Source organism: Corapipo altera, unplaced genomic scaffold (assembly GCF_003945725.1).
Source record: "Corapipo altera isolate COAL_440 unplaced genomic scaffold, ASM394572v1 0, whole genome shotgun sequence".
NCBI lineage: Eukaryota > Metazoa > Chordata > Aves > Passeriformes > Pipridae > Corapipo > Corapipo altera.
In genome coordinates, this window is record NW_020884872.1 from 6777997 (window position 1) to 6793357 (window position 15361).

Consider the following 15361-nt stretch of genomic DNA (forward strand, 5'->3'; position numbering starts at 1 on the left):
TGAATGACAATTGCTGTGTGCAGCTGCGTGCTGGAGATCATGTTCTTTTGTACAGTAATATGTTTGGGGAATTCCACTTGTGCCAACTAAGTCCTTATGAACCCAAATTCAGCAGCCAAAAAGGGTCAATGACATGCTGGTAGTTACAGCAAGCGGTGTCTTAAGCCTTAATGACTAGTTTGGTTTACAAGGTAAATCACAGGTCTTGCTTCAGACTTCACTGAAGATTATAATTTAAATCTGATAATGCCATTGCTAGTTTCTTGTTTCTAGACCTCCAACAGAATACAAACCATATTTTCCATAATATTTAGCTTGTGATTAGCTGCATTATGGTTTTGTCAGGTTGTACCACAACCACTGCATTTTGATCCAGTGAATTTTCACTGAAATGATTTGGTATCTTTTTAAGAAGTTCTGTCAGTATTCTGGTCTTTTTCTGAGCCTCATTTTAACTACTGATGCTAGGACACATTTCTACCTTTAGTGGAGTATTGCTTCCTTGCTTCAAGAGTAAAATTCAACCTTTCGAAGCCGTGAAGGAATTTCTGAAAGGGAGAAGTAGCAGAGAAAAGAGTAGGGGCTCATCAGGAAGAAAATAGGAGCCAACAGGAATAACAGATTGATTGAAAAAAGGATAATTGAGGGATTGCATTAGCTGTCTGGGTCTAAAGAAAAGGCTTGGCAGTATATTGAGAAATTCTGGTTGTTTTTCAATTGCAGTTGGGTTATATTGTTATAGTTACAATTCAAGGTAGCAGGTCACTGAGTTAACAGATCATAAACGCTTTCTGGGTTTAGTGTTGTTTTGGGTTTAGTGTTGTTTTGTTTTGTGGTTTTGGTTGTGGATTGTTGTTGTGGATTTTCTTGTAGTCTTGGGGTTTTTTTAAAAGGTTTTGAGTTGTTCTGTGTTAGATTTGTAATATTAAGACACAAAGACACACAGATGTGTAAGTGAATGTGGAACAAGTTCTTACCTCTACATAAGAATCTGAGCCTGTTTTTCACAAACTCTTTCCATCTTCTGTACTCTTTATTTTATTTTTCCTTTGTGCTTTTTGTTTGATTTGGTTTTTGGTTTGTTTTTTTTTTTTTTTTACCTCTCCTCTATCCAGGTTTGTGGGGATTTTAACGATTTTTTTTTTTTCTAATCTGTTTATTTCTGATATGGCATTCCTTAAACATTTGGGGGCAGCTATGATGTATAAAGTAAATATTAGATAACTTATCTGGGAGGAAGCTGCATTTCTAAATTGTATTGAAGTGTGAGCTGTAATGGAATGGTAAGATTAATCCTTGGAAACACTTTTTACCTTGAAGTTTTGCCTTCTGCAAGACCAGTTTGGTCTTGAAAGTTATCTTTGTCCAACTTTCCACATCCTGTCTTTCTCTGAGGCACAGGAATGTGAGCACAGGACGCTGTATGTGAGGAAGCTGATGTCAGTATCTTCCATTAATGTCACATACATAAGAGTGCTGAGAGGTAAAGGGCCCATCATGTCTCCACACTTATGATTAAATCTAAAAAGTCTCTGTCCTTGAGTGCTTTTGCAAAAATACCTCTGTGGGATGGCTTGTTTATGGGTGAGAACTTCATCTTTATGTTTGTCAGGAGTGGCAAAGACAACCAACTGCATGGTGTAGCACTGAAAAAGTGTAGCCAGCAAGCCAAAGGAAGTGACTGTTTTCTCTGTTCATCCCTTGTGAGACCATACCTGGAGCACTGTGTGCACTCTCAGTGTCTCCAGTACAAGAAAAACAGTGATGCACTGGCATGAGCCCAGCAGAGGTGGACTGAGAGAACTGGGTTTGTCCAGCCTTGAGAAGAGAAGCCAAAGTGAGATTTAGTGCTGTCTTCAGCTACTTAATGGAAGTGTATAGAGCAGATGGAGCCAAGCTCTTCCATCTAGGCACACAGTGAAAAGACAAGAGGGCACATGGATAAGATGCAACATGAGAAAAAGCCAATTGCAGACAAGAAAAGAAAAATCTGCTGCTGATTGCACAGAGAGAGTGTGGAGAACGTCCTCAGAGATGCTCAGAACTGGACTGCACGAGGCATTGAGCTGCCAGGTCTATTTTGACCTGCTTGGACCAAGAGTTTGGATTAGGTGACCTTCAGAGGGTCTTTCCAACCCACATGATTCTGTGGTGTTAGTAGCAACAGTCTGCATGTAATCTGTGAGGCAGTACAGTTTGAATACTGTGTAGGAAGAAAACTTAGGCATAACAGTACTATGCTTAAAAAGAGTTAATTTAACACTCGGTTTGATCTAAATTTTTTATTCCTTTAACTTGTGAGCCCTTTGGGCACCAAATATGTTTTTAAAGGACTATTTGTCTGAACAAATAATTAAAAAAAAAATATACTGATGTCTTACAGTAATGGTATCTGCTTTATCACAGCAACAAAAACAATCAAGCTTGAAAGCTTCCCTAGGCTAATGTGTTTATCAATTGATGCTGTTGTGAGCATTTGTGGTATATGATGGAGCAGCCACCAGCTCAGAAGACAAACTTTTATCTGGCATAGCTTTCTTTCCATAAGGCTGCTCAATACTCATAGCATGTATAGGCAGGGACATCTTGAGTGCTTTTTATGTCTGTGTGCATCTCTGCAGTGGTTTGATAATAGGGGGGGAAATTAATGCTAGGTAACGATGCCTGACAGCTTGCAAATCTAATCTAGGCTAAATTCTATTGGATTTATGTATTAGTATTCATGGACTTGCGTATTTTGTGTCATCAGTCTCTGTAGTGTTGTAATTCAACCATATTAATGAAGTATATTGACACCTTGTCACTGTTCAAGTGGCCACGTGATCTACTGGATTAATGTTGGATGTTTTACATGTTGACAGATTCTACTACAGTTCACTTGGCTTTCATATCGCAGAGATACGAAAAAGGTGAAGGCTGAAAATCTTTAGACATAAAAGGGTTTATTTTGTACATTTTAGAGAATCCATGTGGAAGAGTACTTGATGCTCTCAGAAGATAGTAGTAGTAGACTCACTGAGGTCTAAAAAATACATCAGTGTAAATAGACTTATTTTCAAATACAACCCTTAGTTGTTATACTCAGAACTTTTGGTATAGGAAAGCGTAAAAAACATGTTCCTTTTTTCTGAATTTGTTACAGTTCTCACCATAGTTTGACTGTCCATTTCCTCTGCTGCTCTCTTTGCATCCCATGCATTTTCTTTCTTTCTTTTATTTGTCTTTCCATGGCTTGAATATCTGATTTTTAATTAGCTGCTCTCACACCAAATATCTCTTTAAGTGCAAGCACCATTTCTCAGGAAGAGAACAGCGATCAGTTTTTTACTACACAGTAAAAGCCAATACACGTTATTCATCTGACTTTTCTTAAAGCCAGATTGCTTTCCTGTAACGTGCTGAGTGTTTTTTAAAACAATTTAAATGACTGTGCTTTGTGCTTACAGTGCATGTCTCTTTGAAGTTGCTTTTCAAGATTTCATTCAACATATATTGGATTCACTTACTTGTAGTTCATTTCTATAGAAATGTCCTCACAAAGAAAGTGATTACCAGGATTTCTACAACCTTCTAATAGGCTACACCTTACTGGGTTTATGTATGTGTTGATACACAGGTTTGTATGTGTGCAAGCCACTGTGAAGCTGAATAGATAAGCTGATAAGGAAGGATTGGGGTTTCCTTCAGAACCCCAACTGGTTCTTCTGGAAGAAAGCTGTAAAGATCATCTGCAAAATGCTTTTGTCTGTGACAATGAGTAAAAATTGTAGCCAATAAAGAAGTGTTTTAAATATAGTTCTTGGCCTACTTCTGGCACTGAAAGGGGCAAGAATATTGAATAAATACTGGCATTGCTATGGATCATCCACTTTAGGAGAAGAATTCCAAATTTATTTTACTGCAGAGGGAAAATGTGAAAGCTGGCATCATGTTTTTTTTGGGTTTTGTTTGTTTGTTTTCTGCAAAGGGTTCACAGATCCCAACATATTTTCAGATTGTGGGTAATTTTCTTCCAGTTGAGACCTTACTCTTGTTCTGGTTATTTCCTTACATAGTTTACCCTTGTTGGTTTAGGGGTTTTTTATTATTTACTTAATTTAGACTTGCATTTTTAAAATCATTTTACCAGGGCAGTTCTTTTGAAAGGCTTTATTTAGTTCTGAGTTAAGCTGCACGACACAGTATCTTTAACTTTTGATATTGGAAGACTGTGGTGAATCACAAGTTATTTTTCATAAAAGTATCTGTGTGTGAGATTCTGCACATCCCTCCCTGTTTTTTCAAGGGTTTCAGCAAAAAAATTGATGTCGGTGTTGAGCTCATCTCTTTTGAGTAAAAAATACTACAAATCATATGTCATCAAATTTTATGATACTATACCATATATAGGCGGGATTTGAAGAAAGAGTGAGTGACTCATTGCCTTTGATTTGGAAATACCAACTAATCTGGAATTTCTGGTAGTTGTCAGTTCTGTGTTCTACCATATTTCACAGATCAAGGGAAGTGATTTCCATCTGTATGGCATTGTTGGGCCCACACCTGAGCTACTCCACCCAGTTTGGGGCTTCACAATTTGAAGGGTGCTAAAGAATTGGAAAGGTCCCAGCAAAGGACTGTCAAGATAATCAGGACCTTGCAGCACATGATGGGCAAAGAGAGGTTGAGGGTGCTGGGATTGTTCAGTCTGGTGAAGAGAAGGCTTAAGAGGGTGTTATAATGAAGTCTACAACTACTTGAAGGACTGCAGAAATGGCAGGGCCAAGCTGCCTTTGAGTGACAGCTCGCGGAACAAAGAGTGATGGCCAGGAATTGTCGCTTGGAAGTCTCAGGTCGAACATGAGGGAAAACATGTCCACTGGGAGGGTAGTGCAGCAGGTACAGGTATCCCAGAGAAGTCATAGGACCTCTGCCCCTGAAGGTTTTCAAGACTTTGCTCGTGAAGGCACAGCTGTCCTGACCTGGTGTTAGCAGGAACCTCACTTTGAGTCTGGGTTGGGCCCAGTGTCCATCAGAGGTCATTTTCCACCAGCTTTCCTGTGATCTAGTGAAAATATGAAGAAGGCACCATTATGGGTTTTATTTCATTGAAGTTAGAAAATGTGAGGCTATTTCAGAAAATGAAAAGCTGTATCAGCTTGATTTTGCTTTTACTTCTGTTATCATTTTAACCCTATGAGGAATCATAATCAAAGTATTTAGTGATAGTAATATTGCAGATGTAACTATTCTAGAGGAACTTTCTTGAGGGTTCACTGGGTGTGTATGTCTTGGTACTGAAGAGATTGAGGCATCTCTTTATAGACTGCAGAAATCACATGGTATTAGTGATGTGTCTGTTCGTAAGAAAATGCACAAATAGGAAATTTTGGAAAGAAAGTGTTTAAAATGTAGGTAGCTGCCTGTCATGGAGTTTGTGTTGCTGGTGTTTTAAATACCACTATAGTTTCTGTGTGTGCTGTACAAACAACAAAGCAGGTAGAGATAAAAAGATAGGAAGCATTTGAATTAGCCATGTACCTATGGTAATACAAAATCAAATGTAAAAATAACAACACTTTTTTGGAAATTTTTTTTTGAAAGCGTGTCCGGGTCTCGATGGAAGGGGCCTGTAGTAGAGTTTGTGCCTTTCAGCAGGACTTAAAGACTGATGCTGGAAGCCACTTTTGATGTTTGTCATTTCAGGAATCTGCCTTTCTGGGGAATGTGTAGTTCCTATCTTAGTTCTACTTCTTTCCCACAGGGGTAGAACTGTACCTGTTCTGGTACAGAGAATGTTACCTAAGCCTTTCTGAGGGGCTTGGTTGTTTAACTTAATGAAGGATTTGAGGTTTTTCTTCTTTTCTTTTTCTGGAGAAGCCATAGGCTGGTTCAGTCATAAGTTCAGTTCTACTCATTTGTATGTAAAAATTTCATAAGTGTCTAACTTTTATAGTTCTGCTATATCTTTCATAAATGGAGTGTCATTAGAATTAAATACTTCTGTACAGAAATGTAACATAAGCGATGGAACCAGGCTTTTTTTCCTGGAAGACATTTCTATAAGTGTGTAAGCAGGTTAACCATATAGTAGAGACAATGAATCACAGGAATGCATGAGAACATAACAGGGGGTTCCTTTTCAGGACTCCTTTTTTTCTTGCTTCTGGAAGTCAGTTCATGGCAGAAATGGTGCACATGTTTTTGTGGCTGAAAATAAAGAATTCAGTCTTGGGCAACACTTCACATAATGTAATTTTTTTTTTCTAAGTGTAAAATACAGCATTATATATTAGGGATATATGTATTTTTTTGAGCATTTTCTAACAGGTGCCCACTTACAGGCTTCCATGAGTGGGATACTTAAGTGTCACTGGTCAAGTTACGTGTTGTTTTGACCTCTTTTGGAGTCACACATACAAATTTGATTGGTCCAGGGAAGCAAATATGATGTTCTGTAGGGAAATATGGATTTTCATCAGATCATAAGCAAAGAGTTACAAAGATGATCTATATGGTATTATTTTACTTCAAGAACATAAAATTTCTGGAAATATTGATGGAAGCATATTCACAGCAGTGTTGATGTAATGCTTTCCTTTTCCATCTTCATCAGGGAAAGTGTAGCTTGTGAATTTATTACACCCACTTTAAAGCACATAAGAATATTTACCTAATTTTTTATGCACTGTTGCTTAAATAGAAGGCAAATCGTTAAGTTTTTATGCGTTGCAGGCAATTGGTTTTTTATTCCCCCTAATCAGTCTCCAAAACAAGGACAGCTTTGTTTGCTGTATGACTTCAGTCCCTTGCCTTTAATATGTATCTGGGTTTGCTGGATTTACTACAGCACTGAACGCACAATGGCTTTGCAGGAGCACACCTCTTCCTCTTTTTTAATCTTTACTACTTGGCTACACACTGCTCTGATAGCTTTGTTCATCTGTTCTTGGTTTCACTGTAGTGCCAACACTGTAAAAATGACTTTTGTATTCAGTGGCTGAAACCACTGTGCACTCGTTGCTCATTGCCAGATCAAGTCTTCATGTAGAATTGTCATGAAACTGCTTTTGAGGAAGCAGCAAGTTCAGTCAACAGATCTCCCAGTTTTATAAACAGAAATGGTACCCTTTGTAGGTTTCAAAATGCAGATATATCAAGTGTATTTTACTGTCATTTTAATAATTATTCATTCTAAGAATAACATATTAGAGTGCTAATTAAAAAAATGCTGTATCTTGAAATTCTTACAGTGCATATAATAATGAAATAATTACATAATTAACACTAAACAAATTCATGCAGCAGATAATAGATAATTTAACTGTTATTTTTATTATATAACCGAGTACCCAGTTAACCTGGTGGTTTTTTAAGTAATCATAGTTGATTGAAAAGTGCTCCTGTAGTAACAGTGCTGTAATCTTTTCTCTCACTTCATATGAGAGGCACTGGCACAGGTTAACCAGAGAAGCTGTGGATGCTTCATCCCTGGAAGTGTTCAAGGCCAGGTTGGATGGGGCTCTGAGCTACCTGGTCTAGTGGGAGGTGACCCTGCCCATGGCAGGGGAGTTGTAACCAGATGATCTTTATGGTCTTTTTAACCATCCTGTGATTCCATGTATGTGGAACAAGAAAATATATTCACATCTGTGAACAAGAAAATAAGACCAATACAAATGAATCTTATTATGAAAAGTTTCTTTAAACTTCATGTAATTTAAATCAGTGAATATAGTTTGAACCTTAAAAGTTAATTCCTCTTTGTATATATAAAATAAGGCTTAGGAACCATTTGAAAAAAATATTTACTGAAATAATTAGTGAATCTATTTGGGTGTAATACATAATATCAAATTGTTTTTCCAAAGAAATACGTGTAATTTATGCACATTTTAGTCATCTCAAGTCATTAATGATATTTTCTAATTCAGAAAAACTTCTATACAGACTTGTTCTCATGCAGCACTTCTACTTAATCTATACAAAAATTGGTCAGTCCTTTAAATCTTGTTTGAATCCCATCTGTACTTGAGAGCTTACAGACATTTAGAATGCAAGTTTCACTGAAAATTAGGCTTGAAATGTTTTAAATATTTTAAATTCTTGGTAGAATTTTTGAATTTAAGAAAAACATCTTCAGATAGTGCTTGTGGTTCAGCATAAATCACAGAACAAGCAAAGTCATAATTCAATTGATGCAAAAAATCTGGAAATATGCTTCTAAAAATATTTATTTTAACAATACTCTCAAGTCTTCATTCTTAAACGTTGTTGTCTTTAGTCTCTTTACAAAATTCATGAGGTATGTCCAACTTCTGTTCTGAAAAATGAAAATGCTTTCCAAAACAGTTCTGTCTCTGTACACAGTCTGTACTCATCTAACATCCTGCCAATAGTCCAGAAATAGGCTCTAACTGTGTCTGCCGTAATTCAGGCTGGTTACACAGGGAATATAATAAGCATCAGCTGTATTTTCAAATATTTTCTGTTTGCATGGGAGCCTGTATTCTGTTCTGGTTTGTGCAATCAACAGAACTCAAGATTAATTGCAGCTGAGCTGCAATTTCTGTTAATTCACTGATCCAAAGAGAACCTTCTTTGACTCTTAAATGGTGAGTTTGTTGTTTTTTGAATCTAGAAATGTACATCACGGTGATATGATAAATAATCCTGGTGCAATATCAACCTTCTATGCTGCTTTTCATTTTTAGGATGACAAACTTGTGTCCTCCCATAGCAGTAGAACATTGACAAAACCCCCGTCTTTTGGTTGTGTGGTTTTTGGTTGGGACAGTCTGTGAGCTGTGCAAACCTTGTCTAAAATATTTCATTTTCAAAAGTGAGATTCATGGTTTGTGATCCATAGATTCCTATTCTTTCTGTACTTTCCAGTCTTCTGCTGAGTTAGGTACATCATGATCTTGGGCAATCTTCCCACAAATCAGCTTCAGACATCTCTCTTGGAGCTTTTCTGCACGTATTGATATTTTTATTAAATTGTAGGTGAACATGGGTTTGAGCTATAGGCAATGGAAATTTGCAAAAGTAAAGATGTGTTAGAAGACTTGATGCACCCCCTAAATAATAGGATGGGAATGAGAATTATAATGTTTTAAAGGGGGGCATGTTTTTTAATATATAATATATATATATATTCTTAATAATTTCCATACAGGCACGGAATAAACTCCTTCTACATCAAAAATTCCAATATCTTTTGCAGTTCAAAAGTAAAAACACTTCCTCATAAATCAGTTAAGTTGATGACACAATCAGTTAATTGACAACACAAAGCTGGAGGAGTGGCCAATACCCCAGAGGGCTGCACAGCCCCTCAGAAGACCTCAACAGGCTGGAGAGATGGGCAGAGAAGAACTCTCTGAAATTCAACAAAGGCAAGTGCAGGGCCCTGCACCTGGGAAAGAACAGCCCCAAGTACCAGGACAGGCTGAGGCCTGACCTGCTGGGAAGCAGCTCTGTGGAAAAGGACCTGGGGATGCTGGTGGACAACAAACTGTCCAAGAGCCAGCAGCGTGTCCGTCCTGGGGACCAAGAAGGCCAATGGGATCCTGGGCTGCATTAGGAAGAGCATTGCCAGCAGGTCAGGGAGGTGATCCTGCCCCTCTGCTCAGCCCTGGTGAGGATCACCTGGAGTGCTGTGTCCAGCTCTGGGCTCCTCAGCACAAGAGAGACGTGGAGATCCTGGAGCAGGTCCAACAGAGGGTGACAAAGATGATCAAGGGACTGGAGCACCTCAGTAATGAGGAAAGGCTGAGGGAGCTGGGCTTGCTCTGATTTGAGAAGAGATGGCTGCGAGGGGACCTCATTCATGTCTGTAAGAATCTGAGGGGAGGTGTCAGAGGATGGACCAGGCTCTGCTTGGTAGTGCCCAGGAATAGGACAAGAGGAACAGGTAGAAAGAAGTTCCACCTGAATATGAGGAAAAACTTCTTTCCTGTGCAGTGACCGAGCACTGGAACAGGTTGCCCAGAGAGGATATACACTATCGCTCAATGGAGATATTCCAGAACCATCTGGACACAATCCTGTGCCACGTGCTCTGGGATGATCCTGCTTGAGCAGGGAGGTTGGACCAGAAGACTCACTGTGGTCCCTTCCAATCTGACCCGTTCTGTGCTTCTATGGAAATTACAGGAGATAAACAAGAATGAGTACCTGTAATCAAAATCGGTTTTGATCTAGGCTGCTTCATAATCAATTGCTTAAAAAAATACAAAATAACTGCCCAAGGGATGATACCAGTTGCTTCAAGTTGTATCAGTCTTTGTACCTAGAAGGTCTTACCTCCATCAGTTACACACTGGTGATTGTAAGGACAGTTCAATAAAATCAACATACATATTACAATCCTCCTACCACCTAACTGGTCTTCAAACTGAAAAACTAAGTATGGAAAAAATAGTAAAGCTGAAGACCAGTGGCAAACTATCACAATCTTTACTACAGTTGTAGAAACCAAAAACTGATCTCCGTGGAAATTTTCATTCTAACATCTGCATCAGCAAATACTTTTGAATAATACATGAAGTATGTAGAAGTTGAGAGATCTCCACAGTATGTCATTATGTGGGAGAGTGTGGGAGAATGGAAATACTTTGAGAAGGAAATTTAAAATGTATGTCAGTATGTCAATTGCTCATGAGAATTAAACAGTTTACGTCGTGTTAGCACATATTAACTTGTTCAGATGAAAAGGTATCTGCCTTGCTTAAGTGCAAATCAGTGGGTTTGGTCCAGTTGTACACACAGCCAAACAATGGCTGTTTTCCAGGGTAAGGATGGCTTCAGAAGAGGGAAAAAAACCATAAAGATTTGTAATCTTTTCAAGTAAAGAAAATCTTTGGAGAAAAAAAAAGAAATGTTAAGAGAAACAATTGGGTCTATTTGATATGAAGGCAGGTGGAAATACTTGTGTTTGGAAGCTGTCTTGTAAAATGTATCATGGCTAACATACACAGTAGAATATTGGAGCTTTTTAGCTTCCTAGTAAAGAGAAGTATTTAAATTTAAATAAGTCAAAGACCTGAAAGTCCTGAGGAGACCTGTGAACTCAATTCTGTTTCTTAAAGACTTTCCACATTTTATCTGTTGTTTGAGTTCTACCATCTCTAGCATCAGTTGTCTTCTATTACTTTAATAGAATGAAAGAAGTTGAGTACAAGCAATAAATTATTGTCTATACAATTACATTTAAGGTAAAAATCCACTCAATAGAAACTTGAATGAACATGTTTTATATTAATTAAATTTTATCTTTAATACTGCATTGAATTTCCTCCTAATTCTATGTTTTAAAACTACTAAATGCATAACCAGTAACTTTAAGTATTTGACTGAAACAACTGTAATTTTCCCCACTTCAGAGTAATGGAATGGAAGATGTATGGCTTTAAAGCACTTCTAACACTTAACTACGTAGAAGATAGAAAAATGAGAATATTATATCATATTTAACTAAGCAGTGCAAGATACTTGAATTTTCTTAGGGTTGTAGCCTAGCAATTTGGGGGGTGTAAAGTTCCAAAGGCTTTAGGAGAGAGACCTGTTTTAAACAGCTCAGTGTGTAACTGCAGTCTGAGCACTCTGAAACAGCACTTTATGGCAGGGCATTTTCCAGCTACAAGTCATTTATTTTCATGATGACACTTATCAGGGACAGTCTACTCACACTGAATATATTGTATGTACTTGATTTCCTAATAGGAATCCAACCAACAAATAAACACAGTGACAGTAAGTAAATTGGCAATGTAAATAAAAATTCTGTGATCTATGGTTGGTTAACTTAAAATCCATGACAGAGATTTTTATTGGAGGTTGTTTTTTAAGATCACTTCATATATGAGTAAGATTTATGGTGTATTTCTCAGTTGGGGGGGTGGGGTTTGTTCTGTGTATTTATTTTGCTTAAAATATTCAGTGGCCAATTTTTTTTTCTGTTTTTGAAGTTGCTGTAGAAGGAAAAGCCCAATTGCAAATGAGACTGGTGCTAAAAAGTAATGTTTTGTTGTTTCAGAATCTTAGCATTTGTTAAGGCACTTAGATGAGGTTTTATTTTTAATGCCTTACATAATTGAGAAATTACTTCAAAGATATATTCGAAGTTCCCCAGAAAGTTAGTAGCAGAGTCAGCAATATAAAACCCAAGCTTCTTGATTTCCTTTGGTTTCTCAGAAGACTAACTAAATAAAGATAGATTAAAAATATATATTGTTTTATCTACTGTGACAGGACCAGTTATTGTTGATTTCCTAATGTCTGTCACTTTTCACATTGCCTGTGATGTAGTGACAATGAACAATTGCAGATCCCAGTAAAAATATTGCCTCAGTTTATAGCATTACAGATAGGGGAAAATGACTTATGAATACCTACTTTGCCTGAGCGAGGTAGACTTTTTCCTATGCCAAATCAAATTAGTATTTGAATCCAAGCTGCAACCACAAAAATGTTTATTACACCATGTATGTGTTACACATCACTGTTTTCAGGTCTGTACAGGTTATCTTTGCTGTATCCTCTCTTGTCCTCGTAGTTCTGTTTGAAAAACTGTGCCAGACTGGAGCCTGTGTTTCCAGCACAGGGCTGGACAAGTGGGGCTGACGTGTTTGGAAAGAAGCTTTTCATCTCAGGTGTTGTAGTTTTACAAGAACCAATATTCTTGTGCAGCAGAGTGATAGGGCGCCCACCATCACCTCTCTCAAAAGCTTATCTGTTTGGGGGAAAACCAGTAAAGAAACTAGTGTTCCCTGGAATTGTAGGATGCTAACATCTAGGACTATTAGATGCCACTTACCATCTGTGCAGTGTGTGGGTGAGTATCACAGCTTTGCATCTCCTCCCCCTTCCCCCTCAGTAGGGCTGAGATGATTGAACAGCTCCTGGCTGCTGAAGGGAGTGGGAAAACCCTGTTTCTTCATTCCAAGTTACTTATTCTGCAGTCCTGTTCCTTCATTTGCGTTGGGTTTGGTGGGGTTTTTTTACCTTTGGACGGATTTGATTTAACTGAAGTTGGAAAAAAAGGTGAACAGAGGACTTACAGCATAGGTCTCCTAGTCTTTGCTGTCTTGTTGATTGGCTTGCTTCCTTTTTTAAATGCACCTTATTTAGAAACCTGCTAGGGTTACTTGTTAAGGGGAAAGTGCAAACAAACATAGTTTGAATCTATTCGGTTGGGAATTTTGATATTTTCTTTAGAGGAATATCTGTATGCTGTGTGTTATTCTAGAATCTGAGATAATCCAGTGTGGAATGCTTAGCAAGGAAAAGAGATTTTCACTTCTTGTAAGGGCTACCAATGACTGTTTAACATGGAAATGCAGTCTGGGGTTGGAGTAGGAACTGTAGGACCACGTCTTGTAAATAGCTGTGAATGCTGTCTCAATTCTTTCCTAAATAGCTCATAGGCATTGTTCTGTTTTTCTTTTTCCTTAAATAACTGGAGAAGGGGCAAGCACAAGGTAACATTGACGATGGAGTGAGAGGAGAAAGCCTCAAATCTTATCAAAGCTTCTGTCCTTATCTGTGTTCCTGTCTATTTGGTAGGACTGGTGAGCAACTAAATATGATTTAAAGATTGAAAATATGCATTCCATTATAGAAATTTTCTGGACTTACCAGGCTTTTTGCCCCCAGTTTCCTGGGTTTGGTATGTCTTATTTTGTTGGAGTGGTCTGCCTGTATGACTAACTCCTCTTAAGAGTAGTGTGTGCTTTACTGAGGGTGCTCTTTCAGCTGGGATCTGCTCCTTTTGTGTAATCATCCCTTCCCTCCCCAGTCACATAGACAAAAGAAGAGTTTACTTATCTGGGGGGAATTCCAATCAATTTAATTTATTTTCTGTTTACAAAGGCAAAACATCCCTTGCCTCCCCCTTCCTGGTCTCCATCCCACTGGCCACGTGTAGGACTTGGTGCCTTTGGGAAGGCCATAGGCAGGCAGGAGATGGAGCTGGCACATTCTGAGTCAGTAGCAGCCCCTCTGGAGCTGTACCTGTTCCCTGCTGGTGCTGCTGCTCTGTTCCAGCCTCTGTCCTGCTCCAACCCGCTCCTTTTTTCTTCTGGCTCTTCACTCTTCTGGCCTTGTTCCTTTTATTTTCTTCTGTGTTTTTTGTGGTTTTTTTTTTCTGTTTACTGCCCTCTTTAAATATGTTTTCACTGAGACTCTCTGAAGTCCTCTGGCTGAGTGGCACCACACATGTGGCTGATGGGTCTTGGCTGTGTCCATTCTGGAGCCACCTGTGTCTGGCACAGGGAACACCCTCATCTATTCCCACTGAGGGCACCCTGCAACCCCTTGCTATGTGGGGAATAACACCCTGCCAGTTATGCCTAATACACCCCCCCACACACCCCACCACTCTCTTATGAATTTGTATGAATTTGCTCCTCTTTCTCATTTTGGTCTTTGCCAGTCTCACTTTTTCATTCCTGTGTGAAGACTTGGTTATTTGCTGATGTCAGGTAATGTTGGGTAAATGGTTTGCATGGGAAATATATCTGGAATTCATTGCAGGGCACTGTTTTGTTCATTGCTTATCCCTGTGTCTTACAGCACAAGAGAAACCTCTGCCTTGGTTCTGTTGTATTTAGTAATTTTCGAGGAATTATGGGCTGTACACTAACAGTCAAAGCTATTCACAGCTTCAGGGCATACTCATCTGAGTTGCAAATGCTGGTCTGAGGACTGAGGGCATTTTCATGTGCCAAGATATGCGATGATCTTTGGAGGAAAAAATACCTTTTAGTATCTATTCTGGGATTTTTTAATAAAAATATTTTACATTTTGAAACGTTTTTCTTTTTCGCTTTCCCACGTACTAAAGGAAAAATTGGTTTTTTAAATGTTATAAAACCTCATGGGGAGAGACGGTCTCTTTATAAAATTGGGTATCTTCTGGGTTAGTGTTTAGAAATGTTATGCTGTAGAACAGAGCTTTAGAGCTGGTCATGCTGTGGAGGCAGTTTGTTTGCTGATAGGAAGGCAGGTTCATATCCTGAATCAAATCTGTGTCCTCATGTGACATTGCAGTAACTTCATTTCCCCTTGCTCTCAGCCCTGCTCTTCACTATCACTTTTGCCTCTTGCAAACTGATTGCTGCATTTGCCCAAGAGATGTAGCTCCTCTTGAAGAATCTATCCAGAATATCGTGTCAGGTGAAGAAGATTCTGTTTTTCTGAATTTGTGATTACTCTTCTGAGTAAGAAGCCTTGGACCTTCAGTTCCAGTACATGCTTTGTTTGTGCAGTACAAGGGCTGTGTTCATGATCCACTGGCCCAAAACAGAAATTAATTACAATTAGTTTAGTTCTGAAATCACTGTAACCATAAACTGGAACTGATAAATATGAGGGCACT

The 15361-nt window shown here is 38.5% G+C and overlaps 1 protein-coding gene across 10 annotated transcripts in view; it reads left to right on the forward strand.

Moving 5' to 3' along the window:
• The window catches only part of CASK (calcium/calmodulin dependent serine protein kinase), a 201447-nt gene that overhangs the window by 52366 nt on the left and 133720 nt on the right, over nt 1-15361 (forward strand). The window lies entirely within an intron of this gene.